Raw genomic sequence first — 13,751 nt, 5'->3', positions numbered from 1 at the left:
TATGATGACGGGATACCTCAATCATCGGTTTTGTGCATTCAACAGGTGGAACACTCCATGAAAAACAATGGAAATCAACCCAAAATTCCAAATTCATGTGGTGATCATGCGATGGTGTTCGCGGGATGGACCTAATTTTTGGGGTGTTCCATTTTCTTATGGACAGTTGATTCCATTCCCAAATCACAGTTGGCTCCACAAGCAGAGCTGCAGAAAAGGCTTTTTCTATAAAGATTGCAAAGGATCATAAATGGTTAAGTTCTGAATTATTGCATGTTTGGACCGGAAAACATAATATACACGCAACAGTTGAACACTAACACGACGCCCACGTAGGGTAGTGTCCGCGCATATCTGCTCAATCCAGGTTATCATTCATAGGCATTTGTGTAGGATGCCCTTAGCCATCCAACATGTTGGCCACTGGGACCGAAATCATCTGCAAGATCTGTTTTGCTAAGAAAGTAAACACCCCATGCTCTTTGGTGCCCCCATGGTGTCTATGTGAGGTCTTATCAGTACATCGGGTGAGTTCTGATTTTAACTGAACATACAAATAGTCAGCCCACGAAGATGGGCCGTACTAATGGAAATAATGTAAAATTACACCTAAAAGCTCTCAGTTCATGTGTTGCCCTCCTAAGTTTTGGACTAAACTTTTTTTATTTTTTTATTTTTTTTATTTTTATTTTTATTTTATTTTATATTTATATATATATATATATATATATATATATATATATATATATATATATATATATATATATATTCCATTCATCTTAGAAGGTAAATAGGACCCATATTCACTAGAATGCGGGAAAGTAAATGCAGTAAAGCAAATGAGACATGTATTGTACTGAAAATATGAAAATATGTGTCAAATATTGAAAAATCTCATGTGTTGAGTCGGGCTGTGGCTAGTGGCTAGCATACTCCCCCTACAATCTCTAGTTCTGTGAATGCTTTCATGCAAGCAATGCTCTCACTTATCGAACTTTCTGCCCTGTTGGTGTAGTTGGATTGTGGTATGGACTCTCGTGTAAAAATGTATTTAGTTCGGAATCACCACTAGCCAAATGAAATTGAGAATCTATGCCAGTTAGAAACCATAGAATCACTAAAAGGTTGGGGAATCGTGAGGTTCCTCTACTTAAGTGACTCATGCGGTTAGTTTGCGACTGTAGATTCTGAGCAAGGTCATCGGTTATGAAAAAAGGAAGAGGTTAGACACTCTTTTCCACTTGTACAACGAGTGATTTCTACTTTAAAGCATTTTATAATTTCTGGGGGATTCAACGGAATTTTAGTACTTTTATATTTGGTCGTGGTTCACATAACCCATAATAGTTGGATGTATGAAAATAAAAAAAGGAAACTATTGACAACCCCAAGTGTAGGGTCACGATGTAGTAGGGCTGAAAGTCAGGCGGGTTGGGTCGGGTTGGGTAGGGCTGAAAGTCAGGCGGGTTGGGTTGGGTTGGGTTGGTGCTCAACCCTACCCCAACCTAAGGTTCTTGTACCTCAACCCTAACCCAACCCAACCCAACCTCGGGTTGGGAATTCTCAACCCAAGCCCAACCCAAGCGGGTTCGGTCGGGTGGATACATGCTAATATTTTAATGATTGCATTAGTTTACTATATTTCAATACACATTTTATTTTTATATGTACGATTTTATTAATTATATATGTAGTTCTAAACAAACAAGCTAAAATATAGGACAACTACTCATTTAAAAGTCATGTTGTGTAGCACACAATCTATTTGGGAGAGAAATCGAGCATATCTTGTTAGCTTGAGTTATTGGAAATGATGTGGACCAATGAGACTCAACAACATCGGAATTTCCTATGTCTTCAACACATATGATCCACAATCAATTATAATTTATACGTAACTTATATATTGATCGGGTTCGGGTTGGGTCGGGCAACCCAAGACCTCAACCCGAGCCCGACCCAAGTTTTATCGGGTTGGTGTTTGTATAGCCCAAGCCCAAGATCGGACTCGATACATCTTGCCCAAGCCCAACCCAATGTCGGGTCGGTCACGGGTTGGTCGGGTTCAACCTGCCCAACTTTTAGCCCTACGATGTAGTAATAACTCGGTGAGAACAACGTCGAATCCACATGAAATGGGGAACACAGTCTAGAACTAATCTAAATCTAACTTGGTTGTCTGGGTTTTTAATCAAATGATGAAGAAAAAAGTTTTGAAACAAATAAAGATAAAAAGACTAAGGAATTAGGAATCCACTTATAGCAATCTCAATATTAATCTATTTGATTCAACGATAACTCGATTGGAATCGAAGTCCTACGCTATCCAATTGGATGATGGATCGGTTAAAATAAAATCTGAAGTTTCATTAGATTAGTTTCCTCATGAAGCAACAATGTGATGATCGCAGGGAATTCAACCATCTACCATGCCCAGGATACAATGGTAAATCATGAATTTTATAGAACACACAATTACGAAATAGATAAGAAGATATTAAAAGCTTTCCAAGCATCTACTGTAATTAGAGTCACAATAAACCACAAAAAACTGAAAATGTTCCTTTATTCAAACTAGAAATCAATGAAAGTTCAACCGCAAAGTAAAATAAATATTAAAATAAACTATACGTTTTATCCCTTAGCTTTAGCTAAGAGATTAGCCTAAGAAGATTAACATCTTATAAGAAAAATAAAAATATCAACTAGAACTTGTGAAGAAATTGAGTAGAAGAACGTTGTCGGCGCTCAACCTTAGCCTTCTCTCAATTTTCAAGCCTTAGAAGATACTTTGTGACGTCTTAAGGACTCCTATTTATAGTTGTGGAACTCTACCTTTCACACTGACTTAGAGATTTCGTAAACCAACCTTGGAATTATGCACTTCAGTTATGCTTTGGTTGCATCGAAGTTGCCTTCGGTCGGACCGAAATCGCATATGAAAAATTAGTGTAGAATTTGTCAAATTTAGGTGGGATCGAAGTTGATTTTGGTGGGATTGAAGTCGGCTTTGGTCGGACCAAATTAAGGCTGAAAATCCCACTTTCTTGCTAAACTGTTTTACGCGATTTCGGTTGGATCGAAGTTAGCTTCGATTATATTGAAGTCTGTTTTTGGAATTATTTCAAGACTTCTCTTTTTAGAGTCGGACTTTCAAAATATGATTTTTATAGCTAATTTTCAGGATTCTTTTTATTCACTTCAAATCTTCGATTCTCTTCATTCATCACTTGGTTTCCTTAGATCTTTGGGATGTAAATTCGTCATTAATGACTTCCAAATATCTAATTATTGATTATCTTCTTTTGAACTCTAAATCTATCCTTTTAAGTGCATATTCATCGTAGGCTTTCGAATCACTTTGCATGATAAAAATATATATAATTAAATTGAATTAACACTTAAATGCCACAAAAACTAATGTGATTGAAGGGTTAAATATGTAATATTTGAGTCTTAACACACCCCCTAACCAGCATTTTGCTAGTCCCAAGAAAAACATGCGAAAGATATTTAAAAAACAAATGAATAATTTCCATGAGCTCGAGCAGTTCCAAAAACCATCCATATTATAGAAATCTAAATTATATTAATGTTGAGTACTACTTTCTCCTAAACTCTACTACTTGGTAAATTTTCTAATCAAGTTCAAAGCATTAATCCTATAATTAGAAAAATTCTAAACATTGAGGCCCATGAGTGTGTAGTGAAAGTCTAGACTTATCACAACAAAAAGTTCAGTTCTCTATTTCTATAATAACATTGATAATCAAAAGAGTTCAAGATAACCAAAACTTAAACCAAAACTTGCTTTACAGTTCAACACTCTATTCTTATAGCTTTTGATTTTTCCATCGACGGTTTTCACAGTATTTTCACATTTTTCTTCTTTTCAACTGTCTTTAATGAACTTTGATAGGTAGCCCTTTTCAATGATAACTATTTTTTAGCTGATATTTTCTTTTTCTCTTTCTTTCTTTTCAATTATTCTCATTGAACATGATGGACAAATTCTCCAGGTTTGGTTTATATCATTCTTAATAATCATCAAGTTAATAATTCAATATTAAACTTAAATTTTAATGTGTAAGCTAGATGTGATATGCAAAATCATGACTCAATCAATGTTTAAAACTTCTAATTATGAATTAATAACTCAAACTTAACTTTGAAATATATTGAGTAACTAAAATGCAAATTTCAACAATTCTCAACAACTAAGTATCTTATCATTCTAACTTATGAATTATATCTAAAATCACTTAATTTCACAGAAATTTCTAAAAATTTCGAGAAAAAATTATAACTTAAAATTTTAACAATTTTACTCAAATCCGAAGAATTTCTAAGGAAAACCTACCCCTCAACTTAAAATCTACATTGTCCTTAATGTATAAACATATGCAATAAAAGTAAAATTGAGAGCAATGAAAATAAAGAGAAGTAGATGAAGAGTACCTATGAAGTGAAAATAATCTTCCAATAAAATATAATTCTAGCAGAGAAACTAAACTATGGAAAGCAAACTAATCCTAAGAAAGTAAATAAATTCTAATCTTAAACTAGGAAAGTAAGGGAAAACCACTTAATCATGTTGCAAGGTTCCTCCTCCGACCAATATCTTGATGAATTTCTCAATAGATTTCTTAACAAGATCATCCAAAAGCCATTTTTGCAGTAGGCTTGGATGCCTTGAAGTATGAATGTCTAGAGAAATTTATGAACCTCAACAAAAAATCTTTATTTAATCTCTTAAGGTATCCAAAGTGGATAATATTCACCTGTGACAGAAAAATTTGAATGTTAGTATACCATGGTGAATTAGAGACTACAAGTAGGTGAAATTCAGAAAAATTCTCATTAGGTAGTGTAGTCTCAACACATTCCGAAGTTTCAGACTTTTGTTCAATTTTTAGCTCTTCCTTTAATGGTAAACATTCTGTATGTATGGAAGGAGGGGCTTCAGAATAATGATTCCCTTGGTCAGTATCAACTATTGAGGTATTGTCTCACAAGGCATTTACTGTGTATTGTATCATATAATCATTAGAATCCTCAAAGTGTGCCAAGCAAACTTCTAAAGAGTTGAGACATTCGGTTGAAAGGGGCTCATTCTCCACATTGAGGTATGTGATAATATGCTTAAGGACTCCTTCCTCTTCTTTAAGAATAGAGGGAAGCATACTCTCTTGCTTTTCATCTCGGTGAGAATAAATCATTACCGGATACATCTCACCTTGCCTTGCATAGACAGATTGAGGATCGAAAGGTGAATATTTAATGTCAAGACTCGGTTCCTTGATACTAATAAGTAGATGATTTGTATCGTCAAGGAGTGGTTGCTCAAATGGTGGCCTCCACTGGGTAGTTTTAAATACCAAAGTCATATCAAGCAAGTCATCCATCTCCCTAATCATATCATAATCTAAATTAGGGGAGTGGGCCGAGCACGCCTTAAAAGAATCAAGAGGTTCAATTAAAAGGGGCACATCCTCCACATTGGAATCATACGTGTCATGTAGGTGGAGTTGGTCAACATTACTATGTTTAAAAAATACCTGTGTCTCTTGATCATTAACTTGGACTGTCATTGAGATTGATTCTTTAGAAAACTGAACCGTATACTCATGAACATAATCTAACTCCTCATTCTCAAATTCAATATATTCCACAAGCGAGTTGGAATCACTCTCATCGCATTGTGTTTCTAAATTGGGTTGAGACTAGAATAAACTAGTCTCTTCCTCATCAATAATGTGCGACTGAATTCTTTGAATGGAGGATTCAAGCAATTCCAATGATGTTCCAATTTTTGTGAATGATTGCACGATGTGTTGGTTAATTTGCTCTTGAGCATCTATGAATTTTTGAATTGAATCTTCTTGGATCGTTTCTGGTTGAATCTCAAAGGTAGGGGATCCAAGAGGATAGTTACTAGAATCGATTGTTGGTTCACCTATCCAATTTAAACTTTGATGTTTCCACTAATTACAGTCATATAGATCATATGAGGGAGAGTTTGATGGTTGTTGGTAAGCGTTATCAACTATAATATAATCACGTATTATTTTCTTTTTGCTGGATGAGTGATAATTGTTCTCACTCCAATAATCATGTAATGATTTATTAATCGGTGGAGTGAAATTGTTCTCCCACATATGATCACATAGGGACTTCTTAATTGGTGTAATATTATATCTTGGTCGGTTCTCAATCATGGTTTTAGTTAATTTTTGAGATATAGGTTGTTTCCTAACATAATCATTTGACAACCCTTCAATGTATCTCTCATCTTCTAGAAGTAGATTAGAATATTCACGTGTCCACTTTTGCATGAACATGATGAAACCCTAATTCTGAATCTAATCCTAAAATAAATTCCTACAGAAAAATCCTATAGCAATATGGAAAGCAAGTAGGGGGAGTAGGGGAAAATGTTATCAGAAGAGAGGAAGTAGAATGAATATCCTATAAAACAAAAATAATAAATATGTTAGTAACGTTAGAGAAGAAAAAAAAAAGATAAACCCTAAAAAAATTTCTGAAAATTGGAAAATCCTAAAAACCTTATATTAGAAAATTTTAGAAAACAAGAAAAATCAAACCTAAAACAAAAATCAAACCTAGAAAACCTAAACCTAATCGTGTTTAATGCCACTCCTCAGCAACGATGCCAAAAACTTGTTTATAACCCGAAGTCCAGGGTTGCGATGTAGTAATAACTCTATGAGAACGAGGTTGAATTCACGGGGAATGAGACACACGATCTAAAACTAATCTAAATCTAACTTGGTTGTCTGAGTTTTAATCTAGCGATGAACAAAAAGGTTTTGAAATAATTAAAGATAAAAAAAACTAAGGATCCAAGAATTCACTTATAACAATCTCAATATTAATCTATTTGATTCAACGATAACTCCATTGGAATCGAAGTCCTATCTTATCCAATTGGATAATGGAGTGGTTAAAATAGAATCTGAACTTTCATTGGATTAGTTCCCTCATGAAGCACTAATGTGATGATCGCTGGGAATTCAACCATCTATCATGCCCAGGAGCTAATGATAAATCATGAATTTTACAGATCACACAATTGCAAAATAGATAAGAAAATATCAAAAGCTTTCCAAGCATCTACTGTAATTAGAGTCACAATAAACCACAAAAATTGAAAATATTTCTTTATTTAAACTAGAAATTAATGGAAGTTCAACCATAAACTTGAAACAAAGTAAAATAAATACCAAAATAAATTATAAGTTTCATCCATTAGCCTTAGCTAAGAGATTAGCCTAATAAGACTAACATCCTACAAGAAAAACAAAAAGATCAACTAGAACTCGTGAAGAAATCGAAGTAGAAGAATGTTGTCGGCTCAACCTTGACCCTCTCCCTTTCCAAGCCTCAGAAGATGCTTTGAAACATCTTAGGGACTCCTATTTATAGTTGTGGAACTCTAAGTTTTGCACCGACTTGGAGATTTCGCAAATCGACCTTGGAATTAAGCACTTTTGTTACACTTCGGTAGGACCAAAGCCACATATGAAAAATCTGTGCAGAATCTGTCAAATTTAGTTGGGACTGAAGTTGATTTTAACTTCGGTTGGACTGAATCAAGGCTGAAAATCCTACTTTCTCGCTGGACTGTTTTGTGTGATTTTGGTCAGACTGAAGTTTGTTTTTGAAATTATTTCAGGACTTTACTCCTTTTAGATTCAGACTTTTACAATATGATTTTTCTGGCCAATTTTCAGGATTCCTTTTATTCACTTCAAATCTTCGATTCTCTTCATTCCTCACTTGGTTTCCTTAGATCTTTGGCATGCGAATTCTTCATTAATGACTTCCAAATCTTCAACTATTCATTATCTTCTTTTGAGCTCTAAATCCATCTTTTTAAGCGCATATTTATCGTAGGCTTTCAAATCACCTCACATGACAAAAATATATATAATTAAATCGAATTAATACTTAAATGCCGGGAAAACTAATGTGATTGAAGGGTTAAATATACAATATTTGAGTCTCAACAGAAACTATCTAACCTTACTTCCCAGAACTAAGTGGTTCAGGATATGCAAATAAAAAAAATGTAGTAAATGAAATGCAACATACCCTTACTTCGTAGAGCCAAAGGCCCCAGGCAGGCTAAAAGAAAATACCTAGCATTTAGCTTTGCTTCATAGAGTTTAAGATCCCAAGTAGGCAAAAAATTAAAAAAATAAAGTATAAACAATGTCTAGCCTTGCTTCACGAGGTTTAAGACCCCGAGTAAGCAAATAAAATAACAGAAAATAGACATGGGGGAATAATCCAGAATAAAGTAAAAGAAAATGTGAATGAGTATAGAAGATGTAATTGGAATGCGTGGAGTGGAATATGACTTGAATAGAGATGTAGAAGGAAAAATGGGAGACTTCTACAAAAGGGATGGTCGGATATCCCTAATCTCAACTGTCACGCCCCAGATTTGGTGACCGAAACCCATAAGAATCCCGATAGCTGACTTCGGCGTTGACAGCCTCCGTAGTACCCCATTTGGATTTCTATAACATAAGTCAAATCCATAAGAGCATACCCAAGATCATAACATAGTAACCACATGAAATAACTACAGGAACACATTACAAGATCCATTAAGAATTTAAACTTTTTAAGATACAAGGCACAAAGAGAAATACAAAGTCTATATAAAGGTAACTCCAAAAGGATCAGCGACATGCCCTAGCTCCTACTTCGCTCTCTGGCCTAGAATCACCTGCATGCATTAGTCGTGTATAAGCTTATAGATAGCTTAGAGGGCAGTGTAAGTGTGTGTAATCCCAGTGCTGGAAAGAAATATCAGAGAATGCAGAAGCTCGGCATGAACCATAAACACTATCAATGCCACTAGCCATGCCAAGGTTAAGCTATGACAATCATGAATGCAACAAGCAGTACCAAGGCTATGCAAGGAAATACATGAGTACTGGGCGCCATACCGAGGCGATGCACAAAAAGCCTATAAAGCCAATGCCAATGCAATACAATACATGCCAGTCCTCATATCAAGTCCACAATCATATACAGTTCCACTATAGGAAAATCACCGGGGTCAAATACACTACATGCTAATTGCTGCTATCCTCGTCACGCAGCCCAGCGAGCGTAAAAGACCTCACTACTCGCCTGTGGACAGCCAATCACCAACAAGACTTGACGGTAGCGGACCCATTTACGAGCTGGTCAAACTCGGCCTAGTATACACCTTCTTCACCCGGGCAGGTAAGGCCACACCCCATCTCAACCGACCACACTACAGTGGTAGTCACGACCTAATGGTATAAGGCACTCGGGCGCTTATGTTTTCCACTCGGATACGGCGTTGAGGCGTCTCCTGGTACCATGAAGGTTTAGGGGCTTTCACCCAAGGACATCCTATGTGCCCTAAATGCTCAAGTAACATTTTCAGTGTCTAATACGGCCATTCACGATACTCCTGTGGAGGCTACGACTCTAATGAAGCAAGGGCGAATATAAACTATGTAATAAAATGCTAGATGCATGAATCACACATACCAGTCATATATCAGCTCCAAACATCCAACGTGCTCAAGAGGGGAACTCCATCCTTCTGGGAAACCATCATATCTGCCCAATGGCACAACCATGACCACACACACACAATGCCAACCAAGCACACAATGATGTATATGGGTCATGAAGATGAACAAGATGCGCCATGTGGCGATGTACGATGTCATACGCTCCCCCTATTCAAGTACGGACTAAGTCTAGGTACTTAGACAAATTCTCTAATGGGGGCCCAGTAGTCTAGGGTAGCCCACAAGGCTAAGGAAGGACAATGACATGGGCCTAAATAAATGAAACGGGCCTAACAAAGGTCTATGGTGGACCTTTAACCACTCATAGAGGCAAGTGGGCCTACCTTAGGGCCACAAATGTGGACATCCAACCACTATTTGTCCCAAGAAGGTAGCCTAAACAATAATCTTTCACACATCAGGGTCTAAGGCCCACACATCACTATAAATAAGAGAAGGGCAGCTATAACATTCCACATACATACCATATTGGGCCTCAAATAGATGGCCCAAGGCCTACTCAAACATGGGTCCAAAGGAAACACACATAGCACAACCCATATGCAATACTATGGGCCCATAGGGAAGGTTAGGGCCCAACATAAAGATCACCAATTCCATATATTGTGGTGGGCCTAGCGGGCAGCCCATTACTCAAACCTCATGGTAAAAAATCATGCTCTAGTCAAGTAAGTTGGGCCTACATCCTGGTCCAAGAATATAATTGATTTGGTGGGCAACCAAGGGCCTGACCATTTGTGAAATCCAGCCCACTAACCCATCACAATATTATGGTGAAAATGGCCCAAGAGTCCACTGGGCCTAGCAAGAAGGTTCCAGCCCATTTGGGCCTAAAGAGTCCAACAATCTATCTACATACATGCTCCTAAATAGCCTAATCTATGGTGGGTCTTAAGGGTGCATTAATTAAGCCCAAATTTAGGGATTAAGGGCATGAATTAATCCCTCCAAGGTCCTCACAATGTGGTGGGCCCTACTCTTTAAATTCTCAGCCTAAAGGCAATGTACATTTACAATATATTGCTGGATTTTTATTCTGCCAACTTTTATGGGCCTGTTGGAGCCTAGAAAATGGTTCATCTGATTGGAGTAAGGATTTAGAGTGGTCTAGTATCAGGTATAGGGGCCCCACCACATAGGGAACACCCCAAATACATCAGAAATAAGTGGGCCACACTGTTGGACCAAAGGTTTAGCAGCACCCCCACCATGGGCACCCCCACCATGGGCGTCCCACATGGGCCTGGGTGTCCCATTGGGCTAGACGCCTAGTCCTACATGAATGCATACGGTGGGCCCCACCTTGGAAATCTCCACACCAAGGTGGGCCACATACAAGAGGGCCTCAAAATGAATAACCATATGGATAAAACACACATTATGGTGGGCCACAAAATAGGTGGGACGACCAGCCTTGTTGGACGTCCCTACCATGGGCATCCAGCCAGGTGGGCCAGTCCAACCACCATATTCAGAAAACCAGTGGCCCGATTGGCCTGAAACTTGGTAGGTGGGTCCCAGCAAGGGTGGGCCACCTCCAGAATAAATTTCAAAATTTTACAAGCATGAGAAATATTTTAAAATTAAATGGCAACCAAATATGCTGCAGAAATCTGGTTGTTACAGAATTCTAACTGTCCCTATGTTTGGGACCTTATGGAGTGGGCCTAGACCTACCCAAACCCTTAGAAAAATTATGGGAAGGGTGGTCCTACATCTGGACAACAAGTGGGGTCCTCTGGGGTGGCCTACTTCTTCCAGAAAGTCAGGTAAACATAGTGATTTCTGTCATACGGTATTGCTGAACTGTTTAGAAAATTTTAAAATTTTACATGCATGGGAAATATTTTTAAATTAAATGGCAACCAAATATGTTGCAGAAATCTGGTTGCTGCAGAATTCTAACTGTCCCTATATTCGGGACCTTATGGAGTGGGCCTAGACCTACCCAAACCCTTGGAAAAATTGTGGGAAGGGTAGTCCTACATCTGGACAACAAGTGGGGTCCTCTAGGGTGGCCCACTTCTTTCAGAAAGTCAGGTAAACATAGTGATTTCTGTCATACAGTATTGCTGAACTGTCCAAAAAATTCTGGACAGTTGGCCATCTTTGGCCCAACCCATGGGCCTCAATCATGGGAGATAGGGTGTGGGTCCCATACCACATCAAAGTGGGGTCCACATAGTACAAAGCCCCTAAAGAATTTTGGGGTAAAAGGGGTCTGAAAATAGATCTAAACATCAACCCAAAACACATACTCCAACTGGGATGAAATTTGGACAGCAACATGTGCTGTCTATATTTTGGCCCATACAATATAATCAAAGGGCTCATAGCCCTGATTCAATATGTGGGGTCCACCTTGATATGTCAATAAAATTCTAGGCCCATAAGTTCACCCAAACCTCCATGAAAAGTGTGATTTGGAGGTCACCCAAACCATGCATGCATGGTTGGGCCTGGACGTCCAATCAAGTGGGCTTGGTGGGCTTGGACGTACACCTTGCTTGGGGCCTGGGAGGTTGCTAACCTATTTTGGTGGGCCACACCTCATCAACATACATAGAAGAAAATACAGAGAAAGGGGAGAGAAAAGGAGCAAGAATCGGCCATAGGTGGGTGGTCCCGCCACTAATGGGCCACCTGCACACAATCCACACCATCACTACTCACATGAGTTATATGCATGGCAAGATACATTAAAATAAATTACTGGATGGTAGGGGTTTCGTCCCTATATACATACAAAGGCCTAGATGGCCCATGAGATGTAACAAATAAGAGGAAATCATCATGGTGGGTCCATGGAAAATGGCCCACCATGGAATGGATTATGTAGGATCTAGGCCCTTAGCCTTCATCCTAGGAGCCATGTAGGGCATCCACCATGGATTGGTGGGCCCGACATGCTTCCATGCATGTAGAAGAAAGAAGAGAAGAAAGGGAAAGAGAAGAAAGGGAAGAAGAAGAAGATGTGAAGAATATTGATGAAGCACTCACTTTGAAGAGATGACTCCAAAACTCAAGATCTAGGTTCTATTCTTCAAAAGGGAGGTGTTTGAAGGTTGGAGATAGGTTCTTAGTGGTTAGATGGTGGGGGAGAGAAGGAAGAAAGGGCTGGAGTTAGGAAGAGAAGGGTTGGGACGTCCATTGCTAAGGAGGGTGAGAATAAGAGAATGAGAGAGAGAGAGAGAGAGAGAGAGAGAGAGAGAGAGAGAGAGAGATGCATAGGGAAGCAATGATTTCTCTTGCTAGAAAAAAGAGAAACCCCATGATGAGTCTTGGGGGTGGTAACCAAGGTTAAAAATAACCTCTTTAGTTAGCTACTCTAGGCTAGGTTAGGTTAGGTTAGGTAGGGTTAGGTAGGGTTAGGTGTGTAGGTTCCTTAGAAAGGAGCACCTGGGTGGGACCCACCATGAAAAAATGTGTGGGCCCCTATCAAGTGAGCCCCATGCATGATGAGTGGTTAAGAATTGATGGGTCAATAACACAAGACGCACATGTCAAATTCACGCACGAGACGTGGCGTTGGAACCGTGGCACCGATGCGGGAGCAATGACATAAGTTTTAAGTCGATCCAAGTCGGGTCTACGTGACCGGATTTAAGGATGACCGCAAACACTATCCATAGGTCACGGGTCGCCGGGATTCGACCGGTAGGACCGCGAGACCTAGGGGAACGAAATGCATACTTGGGGTAAGGTCTTACATCAACCATACTATTGCCTTTAGTGACTTTTTTAACGGTTTTTTTGGTCTATTATATCAGGTAACATGCTGGCATGTTAAGAATCTTCAGGGCACCCGAGGCGGACCATTTGCACAAACTCCAACTCTCTCGGAGTTTCTAAAATCACCCTCCCCTTCTCTCTCCCCCTTTTCCTTCCTGCTCTCTCCCTCTCTACTTGTTCTTTCTGTCTCTCTTTCCTTTTTCACTCTCTCCTCCCCTCCTCTTCCCCGCTCCCTGCAATGCTTTGATTTATATCGCCTATGAGAGGCAGTTGTAAGAGATGATGTGACTGCAATCATTTTAATATTAAAATAATACGTATATGAGAGGCTTTGGGTTTTAAAAGATACAAAACAATTCTTTCATATTATAATAATATATAATATTTTTATATATTAAAATAATATAAGATAAA

Source organism: Magnolia sinica, chromosome 17 (assembly GCF_029962835.1).
Source record: "Magnolia sinica isolate HGM2019 chromosome 17, MsV1, whole genome shotgun sequence".
Classification (NCBI taxonomy): Eukaryota; Viridiplantae; Streptophyta; class Magnoliopsida; order Magnoliales; family Magnoliaceae; genus Magnolia; species Magnolia sinica.
Note: the sequence above shows the minus strand (reverse complement) of the source record.